The following is a 17,344-nucleotide window of genomic DNA, read 5'->3' on the forward strand; positions in this document are numbered from 1 at the left end:
TGCAGCCTCCCCATTTTGCCGTTTTTGAAGCCACCCTCTGTGAGCATTTTCGTCCCTGGGCATCAGGCTCTCAGGCTGAGTGACTGCCAGTAGGCTGCATTTGTTTTCAATCTCGTTTATGCTGAAATTGTATGATTCAATTAAATAAGTAAACCAAAATATTGTGGACACACACAAGGTTGTCTCTGTAACACAAAATTGAAATCTTCAGGAGGGTTCTATAAAGGTGAATTGCTAAAAACAAAGCTTGCTGTCAAATTCGGGGTGGATAAGCACCTGTGAGAAAGATGGGGGACAAAATTGTAAAAACCTAGAAGATATGACTCTCATATCACGTTTCAAGAGTCTTTAAGTTCTTGTTCCACTTCCGAGAAATTGAAATTGGGAATTGTGGGTGATGTGGAATTAGTTTACCCAAGAAAGATGAGCCCGCTGCAGTCGGGAGTCATATAAGCCATGGCAGGGCTCTACCTGCGTGAAAGGCTGTTAAAAAGGCAAACAGCTTCTATTCTCTGGGAAGAAATAAAATGCTGGTTAGAGGGAGGTGAACATTATTTTTCTATTAATCTTCCCAGGACTTTTGCACTTGATTTTGTTTGAGACAGGGTCTCTCGTAGCCCAGAGAGGCTTGAAATTTGCTGTGTAGCTGAGGCTGGCATTGAACTCCTGGTTCTCCTTGGCTTCACTTACAAATGCTGGGATGACAGGTGTACTACCACATTTGTCATCCCCCCCCTTCTCTCTCTGTGGCATATCCTCATGATGTGCACAAGTGTCTGTGCACATATACAGCAGTGGAGGCCAGGAGTTGATAGCTGTGGAATACTCTTTTACACTGTGTGAATATATGTCACTGTGATTGGTTTAATAAAAAAGCTGATGGGCCAATGACTGAACAGGATACTGTCAGGCAGGAGAGCCAAACGGAGAATGCTGGGAGGAAGAAGAGTGGAGCTGGAGGAGTTTGTAAGCAGAGGCAGAGAGAAGCAAGAAGGGCATGCTGTGCTGAGGTATTAAGCCGCATGGTAAAGTGGAGATAGGAGATATGGGTTAATTTAAATGCAAGCCTTAGCTAGTAACAAGTCTGAACTATTGGCCAAGCATTTATAATTACCATTAAGCCTCTATGTGGTTACTTAGGAATGGTTTGTGGAACAGAAACTTCTACCTCCAGAGGCCAGGATTTGGTAGCCCGTATTTTCATCACCTTATTTTTTGAGATGGGGTCTCTCGTGAAGCCTGGAGCTCAATAAGTTGACTAGGACAACTGAACAGCGAGCCCCAGGGTCTTCTGGTTGGTGGCTCTCCAGCACTGTGTGTGTGGAGTCTGGCTCTTGATGTGGGCTCTGGGATCTGAAAGCACTTTATCAACTGAATCACCTCTCCAGTTCCTAAGGAAGCAAGTCTTGTTTTAATAAACCCAAACAAGTAGTGGTGGCTTAACCAGAAGGTATTTCCTTCCATATAAAAAACATGTGAATGTGTGTAAACACACACACACACACACACACACACACACACACGGCCAAGCGCTTCATTGAGTACACCCATATATGCATACTCCTACCCCCCCAAACACATACATGTAAGCACAGACTCACACTCAGAGGCCCACACTGCCTGCACACACTTAAGCCCACATGTACGTGTATTCACAAGCCAGAACCTTTCCCCCTGCAAGAACAGTCAAAGCAGTGAGCAGGGACTGGTTTTAAATCACAAATTCACCCCTTGGTGTCTTTTTCCCCTTGGCTCTGTGACGGGGTTGGGAGGACTGGGAGTGGAGGTGGGTGGAGGCAGGGAGAGACCTGGATTCCTCCTCAAGGGCAGGCTGGGAGCCTGGAGGGTTGGAGCTGCATTATTGAGAACCCTGTTCTGCTTTTATCTCCAAGGTAGCCAGACTTGCCTGGGAAGGAGGTCACCCTCAGGAGCAGCATCCCAGGATACAAACTTCCCCTGAAAAGAAGCGTGGCGGACCCCGTCCAGCCTCTTCCTTGCTGCTTCTAGGGGACCCAGCTTAGGTTCTCGTGATGAAGGTTTCCAGGCCTGGCAACAGATTCCTGGAGCCTGGATCCGTGAGTCCTGCTGTCTTCCCCAGGTGACTCTGGTAGGTAGACGCCCTGAAGGGAGAACATTCTGTCTTAATAGGAGAGCATGCCATTTTAAGAGACCTTTATCTGGGAACTCCAGAACGTGCTGTGTGTCCCCACTTCCTCAAGATCCCATGTCATCTTGGTGATGGAAAATGTCTAATACAAAAATAGAGTGCTGGTTGGGCGGTGGTGGTGCACGCCTTTAATCCCAGCACTTGGGAGGCAGAGGTAGGTGGATCTCTGTGAGTTTGAGGCCAGCCTGGTCTACAAAAGCTAGTTCCAGGACAGACTTCAAAGCTACAGAGAAACCCTGTCTCAAAAAACAAACAAACAAACAAACAAACAAACAAAAAAACAACCCCCCCCAAAAAAAGTAGAGTTCTGAAATTCTGGGAAAGGGAAGGATCCCACACAGTTGTCTTCTCTCTCCCTTAAAAAGTTATTCCATTTTTATTTTTAAATTGTGTGTATGTGTGCGTGTGTGTCTCAGTGTGGGTTTGTATGCGTGCCTGCAGTACCCTCAGAGGCCAGAAGAGGGGGTAATAAGTGGTTGTAAGCTACCTGATGGGAGTGCTAGAAACCAAATTCAAGTCTTTTTCTTTTCAAGAGTGGCATATGCTTGGCCATCTTTCCAGTCTCAGGTTATCTCTTTTATGAAAAAGACAGAGGTCTGGAAGGGAAAACCTTGCCCAGGCCACTCTGAGAGTGGCTGGGATTGGGTGCAGGACTGGCTGGTCGCTGTGTGCCTGTTTCCTTTGTCAGGGCAGATGGGTTGTGCTGTACTGTAACACGCGCCCTCACGTCTCTTTGGTTGAAGACAACACAGACAGCCACGGTTAGCAACAGTTCTCACCTCAGTCACTCCAGCCCTAGCTGGTGGTACAGCTGTCATTTGGATTTACCAGTTGTTGGGAGAAGGAAGAGAGATCAGAAGGTTGTGTTAGCAGTTCTGTGTGCTGGCCTGGGATTTGCAGTAATTGGCCAGAACTGGTCACATGTCACCATCTGGCTGTAGGAAGCATGGAAATTAGGAAGAGTCAACATTGTCAGTCATGCCCACTTTTCTGTCACCCTCACATGACCCAGAGACCAGGACCACTGTTGGGTCAGCCAGCCTGGGACAGCCTTCAGGCCCTCGTCTTCGCCTACCCCATCCTCGGGGCTCAGTTTTCCCATCCGTGTGCTGGGGTTCCGCCTTCGATCTTGGTCTCCACAGTCTCTTGCCGAAGCGTTTCTGGAGGCCGCTGCTTGTTGAGACAACAGACCTGGGGGAACAGATTTTATTTTTCTTCCTTTTCTATCCCTGTTTTAGAAGAACCCACATATGTTGGGCCTGAAGGCATCCCACGCGTCCTGGGAGCTGAAGGGGTAATGGCAATTCTGCCAGGAAAATGCCTCCTTGAAGGTGGGTGCTCTCCCCCAAATGGGACTGGGCCAGACCCATCTTCCTCCTCCTTGCTCTCACGGGATGGGCAGCTCCTGGGACACTAGAGGGCAATGCTGGCCAGTGCATCAGCTAGAGCCTTGCCGGCTTCTTGTCTCTCGTTTGGAGACTGCACAAAACAGGGCGCTTTATCGCTTGAGGGATTTAGATGAAACGCGGAGTGTTCGGGTGGTACGGCCGTAGACAGCTCAAAGAATTTAGGTTTGATGTCTTGAAGGACATCTGGGCAGCAGTAGTTACTGTGTGAGAAGCGGAAGTGTAGGGAATCTTCTTTGACCTATATTTAATTTGTCTATAAAGCTCAAACACCTTGCTTTGTAGTTAAAGGTGACCTTGAGCTTCTGACCCTCTGGCCTCCTCCCATGTTCATGCATCATTGTAAAAAAAAGTTGTATGCCATGCTGGGGATTGAACCCAGGGCTTCCTGCATACAAAGCGAACACTCTACCAACTGAGCTACACTCCCCAGCTTGTTAACGTTAGTAAAGTTTATTTTAATTCTAACACTTGGGAGATGGAGGCAGGAAAAAAAAAAATCAGGATTTCGAGGCCTGTTTCGTTACCTAAGGAGTTCAAGGTCAGCCTGTGCTACCTGAGACCCCGTCAGAAACAGAAAGAACTAAAACCGGAGTCTCGGCTGAGTCTTCGGTACTGTGGAATGTGGAGCATCTTCGTGTTTTTCAGAGTTGATCGATATTTTGGTTTTGTAATCAATGCTGAGAACGCCACTTTACATAAATACACAGAACAAAACAGCAGAAGTGTGTTTAGGACCATTTCAGAAACTGTTGGAAATTCTGTCCTAATCCCAAGCCAGAATTCATTTAATGAGTTTTCATGAAACTCAAGTCAGCAACTCAAACAGCAATTTTTAAAAATCAAACATTCTTGCACAATACAATTCAAAGATACATGAATCTGATACTTACACACTGAATCATGGTGGTGGGGACACAGGGAAAGATTCCGTTTCTGTAATTAAAGCATTCTGTTTCAACGGGAACAGGAAACTGCGTGGATCTGCATTTCAGCGCTTACAGTAGTCTCGAACCTGGATGAGGTTCGCAGGCAGCGTGCTGCTGCTGTGAGCTAAGATGGCACACGGAGCTCGAGACGCCCACGCTACATGTTAGAGCCAAGGCTGTGGTGAGGTCACGGGGTGCAGCATGGTCCATCACCGACAGAAACACCTCAGGTTCACTATGCTTTTGGTTTTGAATTAACTCTTGGCCATTGTGTGTTTAGAAAACTTTTACTGTTGCCAGATTTTTTTTTTTTTTGTAACCTTCACATTCAGTTACGGGACCCCACTCGGGACTGTGACACAGTTTGAGAAGACAGAGTTTCAAGTCCAAGTTCTCATCCACCCCGTGTGCGGTGTATCCTTCCCCACCCCTCCCTACAGACGTGTGCACAATGACACAGGCTATGTGGTACTTCTTTGTGGTCCTAGGGCTGCCTCTGTCAATGAGTGATTCTAGATCCCTTCATCCGCCTGCTCCCTACCAGTCCACTCTTCCTTTTCAAAGAATCTTTATTTTATGTGCATGGGTGTTTTGCTTGCATGTTTGTCTGTGCACCACATCCATCTTTGGTGCCTGCAGAGGCCAGAAGAGGGTGTCTGAGCCCCTGGCCCTGGACTTACTGATTGTTGTGAACCACTACATGGAGGCTGGGAATGGAACCTCGCTCCTCTGCAAGAGTGGCCTGTGCTCTTAACTGCTGAGCCCCTCTCTAGCCCTGCCTCTGCCACCTTTAGATTTGATTTGCAACTGCTCTCGTGTTCAGGCCACGCGGCTCTTTTGTGGTTCCCCCACCTGAGACCCTTAGTTTAGCCAAGGGGAGGTCCCTGCTGTCAGTTATTGAGCGCCCATTGTATACCAGAGGCTGTATCACATGTCAGAATCACCAGGCTGCCTTCCTATCAGAGAACTGGGGGATTAAGCGCTTCTCCAGGGGTGGGTTTCTCTTGCGGTTGAGCCTCTGGGAAGTCTTGCTCTTCCTCCATCCCTCACCGGGATGCAAATATGTCCCGTTAGCAAGGCCTGTCTTCAGCTGTAGGTCTGTGTCTATCATTTCTAGGCCCCAAAGAAACTAGCCTCAAAAAAGATTCCTGCGGGCTTCATGCATTCAGGAAACAGGGTGGGACTTAGGGGGGAGGGCTTCTCCCCCCTCAAGTATTTCATTCTCTTTCTCTCTGCCCTCTCACAGTCTCCACCCTGCCCCTTGTCCTCATTAGGGCCACTGCTGCTGTGATGAAATGCCACAGCCAAAAGCAGCTTGGGGAGGAAAGTGTTTATTTGGGAAGTCAGGACAGAAATTCTAACAGGGCAGGACCCTGGAGGAAGGAGCTGATGCAGAGGCCATGGAGGGGTGCTGCTTACTGGCTTGCTCCCCATTGCTTGCTCAGCCTACTTTCTTATAGAACCCAGTACTATTAACCCAGGGATGGCATCACCCACAATGGGCTGGGCATTCCTGGCCATCAATTACTAATTAAGAAAACACCCTTATGGAGGATTTTCTCAGTCAAGGTATCCTCCCCTCAGATGACTAACTTTTGTCAGTTTGGCATAAAACTCTCCAGCATGCTCATCCAACAAACCCTGAATCATCAGAGCAGAGAGAAACCCTTTCTCTCTGCTGGCCTGTTCCTGGAATGGGGAGTCTCAGCCATTTAGTGCAGGATGGCCACTAGGCACGAGCCAACTAGTATTTCCTCTGTCTGTCTGTCTGTCTGTCTGTCTGTCTGTCTGTCTGTCTGTCTCACTCTCTCTTGACAAGGTGTCTCTGTATATCCCTGGCCATCCTGGAACCCCCTTTGTATACCAGGCTGGCCTGGAACACACAGATCCACCTGCCTCTGCCTCCAGAGTGCTGGGAGTAAAGGTGTGCACCACGGCTGGTCCTGTCTCCTCTCTTTGCAGCCACAGGAACTGCCTCAGAGAGGCGAAGTGATCTGCTCCAAGACACACAGCAGGTGAGTCAGTGGTAAGCTCCTGTGATCTGCCTCTAGTCCAGTGCCCCTCCCCTCACCAATGTGTCCAGGTTCTGACCTCTGGGCATCTCTGGCTGGCGATTTTCCTCTGGCTTAGGGTCTGATGACTGTAGCATTGACCCTGGAGCCTTTCCCATGCCCACGGCTGCTGTGTGGCTGAGATGGAGGCTGCGGCTTGGCCCCACACCCACTTTCTCCCTCTTCCCCAGCTCCTCTCATTTTTCCTCTGAAAGGGAAAAATTAATAGAAAATGTAAGTGAGCAATCTCATTGCCGAGGCGGGTTTTCATTATTTGCGGCTGGGGAAGGCAGGCCGGGATGCGGGTCCCAGCGAAGCGTGGATCTTGCCAGAGCCTCGGGGAGATAATTGAGCATCGGCAGGCGCAGGGCGGGTGCTGTGAGCAGGCTGTATTATCATTAGAATTTACATGACACATTAGCCAGAAGTGGCGGCGTTCATCTCTCTAACCAAATCCCATTTACCAAATGAGCAGCCTTGATACCAGCCACCAGCTGGCTTAGTTCCCTGTGGCCTTCTGCTCAGAGCATTCTGGTAGCCTGCTGTCCCCCACCCTGGGCAAGAATGTGAAGCCCCAACATCCACTGGAAGCCCATTCTGTGTTAGACGTTTTCGTGCCTGGCACTGCTTCCCCACCCCCCACCACCCTCACTGTGGGCCCCTGGAGTTAATTAGACCCATTTGATGGACAAGGAGACTGAGGTAGTGAGGGTCTGTTTCAGTTTTGCATTGCTTTCATGATTAGTAAACTTAAGAAAGTAGACTCTGGAGCCAGAATTTCTGGATTTCAATCTTGAGTCTTTCTGTTGTCAGCTGTGTGGCTTGGACAAGTCACTTAACCTCTCTGAGTCTTCCTGTCTCTGCCCTGGAGACGTGCTAATTATGGTGCCTGCAGCCAAGCTCTTGTGAGGATTGAGAACAACATGAGGGCAGAGAGATTAACCCCGAGTGAACTTTCACTTTGTGAACATTTGACATCAGTTATTACCGTTAGTATTTTTCATGCTGACATTCAATAGACACACGCCCCTAAATGAGAATTATTCGGCATTCGGCGTTCAGAACGGCCTTTGATTCTCCAGACAACACTGACCCCTTCTTCAGAGGCTCAGGCAAATTGCTTGCACAAGGTCACCCAGCTCCAGAGTAGAGAAGCTGGATTCTGAGCTGGAATCTGGTCTTTCTGAGATCAAGACTCCTGTCTTCTTCCCGACCGTGCCAGCTGTTTTTCCCACGGATGGAGATTTCCCTCAGATCAGTATGGCGACCTTGCCCGTCCTCAGGCTCCCAGTCCAGCCTCTCCGCCCCGCTTCCCTGTCTCCCAGGCAGCCTGTGTGTGTGTGTGTATCTGTATCTGTGTCTGTCTGTCTGTGTAGCTGTGTTTCTCTGTTTCTTTCTGTGTGTCTGTCTCTCACTGTGTGTCTGGGTATCTACGTCTCTCTGTGCGTCCGTGTGTCTGTCTCTGTGTGTGTTATCTCTGTTTCTGTGTGTGTGTGTGTGTGTGTGTGTGTGTGAGCGCGCACGCGTGTGTCCATGTCTATTCTGCCTTCTGCAATGCCTGCCGCCAGCCCATCACTCACTCAGGGGAGGTGAAGAGGGTTAACGACAGGGAACCCCCCACTAAGCACCTACTATGCGCGGGCCCTGGGGCCAGACAGAGACGAATGAGATGCAGCCTCCGATGACAACACAAAGGGTATCACCTGACAGAACATGATTAATTGCCGGGAACTACACAGGCAGCGGCTGGAGTTTGCAGGCTAAGGCTCTGCACGGAACAAAGTCACAACTACGGTGGTGGGAAGGGCTTGCCTCTAGCCAGGTACTTGTTGGATGCCTACTATGTGGGGTGACTCTTCTAGGTGCTGAGGACTGTTGCTGGGAACAACCCAAGCTAGGTGTCAGCTCCCCTAGAGTCTTGGGGGAGGGCACCAAGAATAATGACCTAAGGTGGGTCTGGTGGCACCTACTGTTAGTGTCAGCATTGGAGAGGCTCAAGCAGAAATAAATGCAAGTTCTGGGTTAGTTCGGGCTACTGACTGAGGCGTGGTCTCAAACAAAACAGACAACAGACACACAACAGTAACGTGGACATAAGGCGTCTGATTACTGGTGGGAGGGTCTCTGAAGGCCACGAGAAGGCAGGGCTTCACATCTGAGGGCGAACTGCACTGGGAGATGGAGCCAGTCATCAGAGAGCTTGTGGGAAAGGTGTTGCGGGCCCAGAGAAACAGTGGAGGCAGCAGTAAAATCGGACAAGAGGAGCTTGGCCTAGGCTGGTGTGGGAGGGAGCGAAGGAGGCGGGTAGTAACAAAGGCCCCGCCCCCAGAGGTCTCGGCCGACCCTCTCTCTTCTCTGTGGCCTCTTGGTTTGTCTTTGTCCCCCCCCCGCCCCCGCCCCCGTCAATGTCCTTTCTGCTTGAAGGTCCTGTGGACGCGCACTGAAGGGCACGGCCGGCTCTTTGAGCCAGGGTCCCCTCAGACAGCCTCTCTTTACTCTCCTCTCTGCTGCTCCTTCGGTTAGCACTCCAGTCAGGAGCTTTCTGCTGCGGGGTCTTTGTTTTTTCTGCAGTCTTCATTTTGGAATCCCAGCCCTGTTCCCATGTGGCCAACTCCTATACATCCTCTTAGGCCTCCTCCTCTGCGTCCCTCTGCCCCCAAGCTGCCTTTTCCAGAGAGCATCCCACACTGTATTATAGCCATCACTTCCGGGATGTGGGGCCTTACTCCTAAATGTCATTCATGAGTCACAGAGCCATGTCTCCTTTTTGTCTGCAGCTGTGACTTGGGGAGGAAGGGGGGGGGTGCTGGTTGGGGCTGGCAAACTCAGGTCTTTGGGATGTCCCTCAGAGTCCTGCTGAGGCTGGAGGAGCCCAAAGCGAGATGTCCCCACCTGGCCCCGCCCCCAACGGGGGGGGATACCTAAGCTGGGGGCGGAGCCGCAGCTGTGTTCCTGAGCTGATGCTTCTGTGTGCCAGGAAATGACTTGGAGATGCTCTGTCAAGCACAAGATATAAATTGCAGGCCGTTTTTAAGCGTTTGGAGAGATTGCTTTTTGAGTGGCAACCTGCATCTGTGTGTAACGGAGGGGGCGGGGCAGGGGCTCAGTTACTTTTCTCTATTTGCTCTCTTCCTAGGGGCTTACTCCCTTTGGGGCCTGGCAGGTCCCTTGCTCAGCCTGGAGTAAGAGGCAGAGCCTGTGGAAATGGTAGAGACTGACTGTGGGAGCTGGGCAAGGGGCTAATAGCCTCTGACTAGGGGGCTAGTGGACAGGCTCGTAGGTAGTGCAGCAGGCCTAGCGGGTGGTGGGCCAAGCCCTTTTCTTGCTCCTGTCTCAGACAAGACGGGCAAAGGGACCCGCCCATCAATGCTTCCTAGCTTGTGACTTCCAGGGTCTTGATTTTATTGCAGCTCTCTCTTTTCAGCCAACTCAGCAGAGCCCGCAGAGCCCCAGCACAGTTTAGACAGGCTTTCCAGACCTTTGGGGCCATAGGCTGGGCCCGGAGGTCTCCTGGGCCGCGAGGTGGGTGAGAGACCATCTGTCAACTCTGACGATTGCTGTGGGGGTCACCTGCTGACCCCAGAAGCAATTATTCACCAGCTCCTTCCTTCCTTCTTTCACTGTAGAAAGGTTTTGAGTGGCTACTCAATGCCCAGTGTGGGCTGTGACTAGAAACACAGAGAGAGATGAAACTAAACATGATCTCCCTGAGTGGAGTTTACACACACGTTTCCCCTTTAGTCCAACATCTTCTCTCTCCCCCTGCCACCTCTATTTCACTCCTCCTGTTCCACAGTGGAACCCACACTGTAAGCAATCTCCCACTAACTCCACCCCCAGTCTAACTTCCTTGTCTGGTACAGCAATAGGGACCCTCACTTCTACATCCAGGAAGGATGGGGGAAGCGGGGTAGAGTCAGAATCTGTGATCAAACTTAGAGAGAGTGGACTTGCCGGGAGGGAGGGCTTCTCTCCCTGTCAGGAAGGGGCTAGCTGCTGTCGCTGTGCTCGGGCACCTGCCCTGGCACACAGTCTGGGGTGGCCACTGAGTTGGAGGAAGTGGCTCCTGGGCACCCAGGGGCTGGACTGGGCTGAGTTTAAGGCAGTTAGCAAGTGATTTCCATCCCTGGCCTGGGAAAGGAGGTGGCATTTCCTCACCATGGTTGGGAGGATTCCCAGGGGACCTGGCCTTCCCACTGCACGCAGAAAGCTGGTTACAGTTTGAGTTAATGCTCCTTAGAAGGAGCCGATGGGTCCCTCAGGGGCCTTTCAGGAGATTACAGATGGCGTTCAAGCCCATTCACCCTGGAGAGGGAGAGGAAGGCGAGCTCACCGCATTGGCTGTCTGAGCCCAGGAGCTAGGACACTGGGCCAGGCTTGAGTTTGCCTAGAGTGAGGATGGGAGACACAGAGGAAGAGCTGTACACAGGCCACATGTAAGACCACTCCCCTGGCCTCAATGCCACCTGTCAGTTGGGTGTGGTATCATGCTTGTGTGACACATGAGGAGACAGACACAATAGAGGGGAAGGCACCGTGTCACATCTCTGGTAGTTCTGAGAGTTGAACTCAGGCAGCCTGGCTCCAGAGAGGTGGTGCTGTCCACTGAGCTACATGGTGAATCTGGGAAATTGGACTTGGAGCTACAAGCGAATGGGTCCCTCTAGGATGCTGCAGAGCCCTGGACTGGAGCCATGTGCTGGTTGGAGATTATCCCATCCTAGAATGATTCCTGGCTATAGTATCCAGTGGCTTAAGGGGAGATGTGGGGCTCAAGTCTCTGCCCCCTCCCTACCTTAGAGTCTAAAGATTACAGGCCCTGAGGGATGTCCAACCGCTCTCCTCTTGTTCCCACCTCCCCGGATGCTGTCCTCCCTTCCCACATAGATGCCTAGGCAGAGACTGCTTGTGGGATATTTTGAGAGGGGCTGCTCAGGGCTGGGGATAAGTCTGCTCTGGCCTGAGGGAGGACTAGGGGCCTGGTAGCAGCAAGGAAAGCTAAATTACAAGTTAGACACACACTCCAGATCCTGGCAACCCTGCCTCTTGTCCTTAGACCTACAGACACACAGTATCCAACTTCAAGTTGGGCCATGGGATACTTCTGAAGCTCCTAACCTGGAGATAGAGGGAGGAGGCATGGGTGTAGCTCAGAGACAGCCAAAAGCCATTACCCTAGAACCCAAGGATCGCAGCCCTCTGACTCTGGGGGGTCTTGGATAACTGAAGCGTTGGGCACTTTCTCTCTAAGACATCCACTGGCAGCCCCGCTTAGACTTTACAGAAATCCCACGGTCCTTTTATCTCAGCTTCCTGGGTCATGTCAGCGATCACGGGTCTGAGAGACAGGATGTGTCCACCTGGTTCCTGGATGAATGCTGTGGATAATTCACATCTGTGCTACACACTTGCTTCTCTGGACACGCTCTGGGACACGCTCTGGCTCTTGACCTGGGCCTGCGGCACTGACCTGATTTGTCTCAACAGGGAGGGAGCCCGTCTTTCTCCCACCCTGAATTTGGAGTCAGGATCCCTTTGTCTGTGCTTCTGGGACCTCATCCCACAGCCTTGGCACTGACAGAGCTATAAACAATGAGAAACTCTGAGTTACAACGTACGAGACAGAAACAGAGGACAATGTCCCTGTGTCTCCAACTGTCCTCTAAATTTGATCTCCCCAGTTTATTGGCTCTTTTGGGGTAATAGGTCTATTTTAAGTGGCCACTTCTAGGCATTAAGTGGGTTTCAGCTACAAAACTATAATGTGCAGTCTCAGATAAGAATCCACGTTTCAAGTTTGCTTCAATGTTGACTTTTACTCTTCCATGAGCCAGAACAGTTGACAGGTTGCCGGGGACAGGGCCTGTGGCTGCTGTGGGAAGGGGTGGGAGGAGGGGAGGGGTGACAGTCCTTCTGTAACTGGGTCTCAGTTGAGTTTTGCATTCCTAAGACTGACTGGCAGCAACTCCTTCTTCCTCCCAGCTTCTGGTCGCGTTCTCTTCACAGGCACTCTTGCCTCTCCAGGCAGTCAGTCCCCTTGCTCAGTACCTAAAGTAGTGGCTAGGTGTTTCTCTCCTTGGCTCTGCATTAAACATTTACTCAGTCTTTGTCCCCATAGACTCTTTGTGTATTGGCTACACCCAGGGCAGGCCTCCTCCTGCCCCAGGATAGTCAGGTTTCCCAGGCAGAATTAGACTGAGGAGGATGCTTGGCTTTGGTAGGTAGTATGTTTTGTATCATAGTGCCTCAACTCCTGGTTATATATGTAATGGAAAACACTTCTTGCTGTCTGCCACCAAGAGGGTCGCCAATGGGTGTCTCTTTCTTGTCAGGTCCAGCTCGGGTCTACCCCTCAGAGGTATCTTAGGAAAAGCATCAGAGCTAATTAGGATACTGATTCTCAGCTCCATCCTAAATGAGCTCCGTGACTGTGATAGCTGACTTAGCCAGCTTCTGTCATCTGTAAAAAAGAGACACCAATACTACCTTAGAGATGGCTGAGAAGAATAAGTGATATAGCCAAAGCGTGTGGAGGATGCCTGGCCCGTGTGAGCACCAAGTGACAACGGACCATCGTTCTTACTACCCACAGGCTCTGGACCTTGGGGCTAGAGAGACAGCAGTGAGCACATAACTCAAGGAATGGGGAGCAAGAGCAGAGTTAGTTTTGTGACCCCCGAGCCACTCAGCTAAGCTCTTCTGAGCCTCAGTTTCCACCACTGCAAAGTGGGCCTTTCATGAATGCTTTCTGTCCCAGGGCTCTTGGGCAGATTTATTGAGATAATATGTGATGCTCGGAGCTCGTGGCTTAGTTTATGGAAGGCAGTTGATAAAAGATAGCCACTGTCTTCTATTACTGATGGGAGACGGGCTTTTCCTAGAGGGCTGAGAAGCATCAGCGTTCTCACGGACTCCTTTAAATCAGCCGCCCCTCCCTGGCTTATCTGCTCCACTTTAATCACCCAAGAAACAGAGGAGGGACCCAGATATTCCCAGGAAGCCCTTGATTTATAATTACTGTTCCTCTCAGGCGGTAATTTCTCCCCCACCAACCCCATCCTGGTCTTGCGTGCTGGAACACAGTTAGCTCTCCATTGTCAGAGCCGGGAACTTCAGTATCAAATTAAATGCAAACAGATGGATCTTGCTCATCTGTGTTTTTTTCTCAAGTCCCATAGCTGTCCTGGAAAAAAACAGGGCAGCGACGAGGACATCTCTGGCCCGCCTTGCTAATGAGCAAGCTCATTTTCTTTGTCCTCCTCCTGCCACAAGGAGAGAAGGATTGTTTCTCTGTTTGGCAAGCCAGTATCAATATTTCCAGTGATGCAATGAAGAGAACGGCCCCAGGCTCCATCAGTGATCGAGGCCGTGGAAGACAGTTGGGCAGGGGGCTCTCTTCTTTCTGGTCTCCTCTCTACTCAGGTACACCAGTCTAGTGGAAAGCCAGGCTAGGGACCTCTCCTACCACCACCAGCCCCCGCCCCAGAGAGTCATCATTCCCTCCCTTCCTCTCCTCTCTGCCCAAAGGCTGCCTTGCCCATCCTCTGTCAGATGGAGGCCCAGGCAGAGCAAAGGTTGTGCCCGAGTTCATAGGGTAAAAATGGGACAGGGTTTCCCAGGTTACTCGTCCGTGTTTTCCCATGATACGGCAAGCTATATAGTCTTTTAAGACGTGAAATCTCAGCTCACAATATACCACAGACAAAAGCAGAGGTGCTTAGAATAAAGTGTGGCCAGAAGGAATGAGAGAGGCAGGGGCTCAGTCTGGGGGACTCCCATTCACCGTGACACTTAAATGCCTTTAAGGAACTCCGGGGCTGTGTGGCACCCGGCTCCACAGCTCCTATAGTAAACTCCTATCATTTTTGATTCTTCGTATCTGTATTTGCGAAGGAAAATTCACAGGTCTATAGCCTGGGTGCTTTTAAATCAGCTAAATATTTGGGGTCCTGTTTTTTGGCCGTCTTTCTACTATGGGCTTTGAGGAAGAAGGGATGGGGAACCTACCCCCCACTTTCAGGAGGAACCAGACTCTGCGCAGGAGAACTCTGATTTTTGAAACACGCCATCACCCCACTTGGCCCCACTTCATGTTTGCCCTGGGGTGCAGTGAGAGCCAGCCTATGAGGGCCACCCCCATCCTCTACATCATGGAGGAGACGGTCCAGGGTTCTCAATCTCTAGCCATCTGCATCCACTGGGAGGGCACCTGATTGCCCTAAGAGGTCTGTAAGCAGAGTCTCCTCAGCCCTAGGACAGAGAGGACAGCGTGGTGACCTAGCGTGCTGGAAGACCCAGAGAGGTGGAAGGCTTGAAAGTGACAGATGAAGTTCCTGGTCCCCGTGTTCCGTGTGGCACTGCTCCTTAACTTCCTGTGTTCATTTTTTATTCAACAAATGTCGATGTGAAACCCTGGGCCCTGGCTGGTTGCCAAGGAAACGCGCTGGCTGGGAGGGCTTCTGGGTGCGAAGGGCAGGGCTGCATGGGATGCTCAGGTCCACTGTTCACACTGGTGGGATGCTGTGCTGGCTGCAGCGTTTTCTTCTCAAAGGGAAGTGGCATTACACCAGCTACTGGCTTCCACGATTTATTATTTATTTCTTAAATCAATCAATCAATCAATCAATCATCAATCAATTCATTCATTTTAGCAAGAAGCTATCCTCCAAAAAAGAATGATGAGTGATTACCAGGGCTGGGGACTGTCTTAGCTTCCGATAGCCCCATGACTCTAATCATGCCTACTTGGCAGCTGAAATGATTGAGAAGCTGTTCCATGATGCTCCCGATGCCACGGAGTTTATGTGAATTCCAGCACACAAGGAGGATGGAAATGGGCCTTGAGGAATTGGGTAGGGTTCTGACTTTTTCCCTTATCTGACAGTTTCAACACATATATATACTGTGGCCACAAGTCTGCTTTCTCATTGTACAGAGAGGGAAACTGAGGCCTTTGGACAGTTAGACTTGATTAAAATCACTAAGCTAGCCAGTAGCAGAGCTGGTGTCTACACTCGGGTCTCTGGACCTCATCCTTGGCTGCACCTGGTAAACCGGAGCATCATTTGGCCACAAGAGACATCCTCTTCATCTTTTGCAATCAGCTAGGTAGGGTTAGATTGGGCCGGGGTGGGGGTGCATGGTGGGCTGCAGGGAAGAAGCGGTTCACTTCAGAGGCAGACCCTGGCTCAGACTTGCCTTCTGACTTCCTTAAGTTTCAGGCCGCATAATTAAGCGCTTGCTAATAAGCCATCCATCTTGTCCCACAAAGAGCGTGGCAGGCCTCCCGCTGGCGCGGTCCTCCTTTGGGAGAGGGATCAATGCCTTATCGTAGTTGGGCCTGTGTGCAGAGGAAGGAGGGAAATGAAAGCACTTAATTAAGGCGCAGGGGAGTGGAAAGGGAATGGGCCGAGCCATCTCGGGCTCCCAGTGTCCGCTCTCTGAAGACAGCATGCGGTAGCATAGACCAGAGGTCCCACGGCTGCTTAGGGGTTCTACTCAGGCCGTAGCCCTCTGCAGGGAACTCAGGATGAGATGGTGAAGATCAGAGACTCCTGGGGGCTTAGCTACAGCTTGTCCCCAGTGTATGCACCCGACTCTTCCCTGCCCAGCCCAGCCCAGCCCAACACTGATCAGGCTAGACCCAGGCTGTGGGCAGTGAGCTGGGACCATGAGCTGAGGGAACTCTGCCGTCGGGCCATGAATTCTGCGTTCTTTCAGGTAAGAAAAGCGTCCTGGGCCCTGTTTCCCCTTGTGCCTGTGAATGGAAGGCAGCTTGGTGCTTCAGAGGGGAAGGGACTGGGTGAGCTCAGCGGCCCAAGCCTCTGCTCTAGGTTTTGGATGTAGAAGCCTTCCCATAGGCCCCCCCTCCGCCATGCTTGATTGAGAACATGATCACCAGGCGGTGGCACCGCTTTTATTTTACCCTCCCTTCATCTTTTTCTTAAAAGGGGGGGTCCTGTGGGGAGTGGCGATGAATGGCTTAACTCCTAAAATGTTGCCAAGTTGGAAGCTTCAGTAGCCAGAACCCTCTGGCCTGTGGTGAATTCTCCCTCTGAGGTTCTTCCTCTCTCTGGACGAGCCTCTGTCCTCTGTGGCCGGGCTGTTGACATGTGCCATCTCCTGTTTCCTTGGCTTCTGCATTATTTGTTCTTAGCTGGGTTAAATTACCCGCTAGGCATCTATAGTACCCTGCTGCCTCTGGCCTAGGCAGAATCCCTACCATTGGGGCTCCTGGTTCACTCTAGCCTTTTACACCCATTCCAAGGCAGCAGGTGGCTGGGACTATGACAGCCCTGCCTGCAGAGGGTGGCAGGGGTGGCAGGTAGGACCACTGCCTCCCAATTCCAGAGGAGCTGCCTTGGTGTGGCCCTGGCTCTGGCTGCTGCATACCATCGTCCCAAGCTATTGTTCCAGGGCACCAGGAGTGGAGGATGGGAGGAGTGTCGTGCAATGGTTATACCCGCAGCCTCATTCTGCTTCTTCACTACCCGCAAGGGACAGGCGTAGAGGAACCGAACTGGGTCTCCCCCTTTAAGCCCAGGTTGTGCCTGTTTCAGTGGCTCTCTCAAGAGTCCTTCATGCTGCTCCCTCCCCTGAAATCAGCTAACTGAGATAATGCATTCATCCAAGGGGTGTTTTCTGAGGCAGCAAAAGGGGTGGTGGAGACTGAGTGACCTCTGACATGACCCGTATTGAGCTTTATGTTAACATGAGTGTACACAGGACTATCCCGTGTTTGTTGCTCTCATGTATAACTGCAGCTCTGACCTTACCCTCTGTCCCTACTGT

This window comes from Myodes glareolus, chromosome 3 (genome assembly GCF_982192425.1).
Source record: "Myodes glareolus chromosome 3, mMyoGla1.1, whole genome shotgun sequence".
NCBI classification, from domain to species: domain Eukaryota; kingdom Metazoa; phylum Chordata; class Mammalia; order Rodentia; family Cricetidae; genus Myodes; species Myodes glareolus.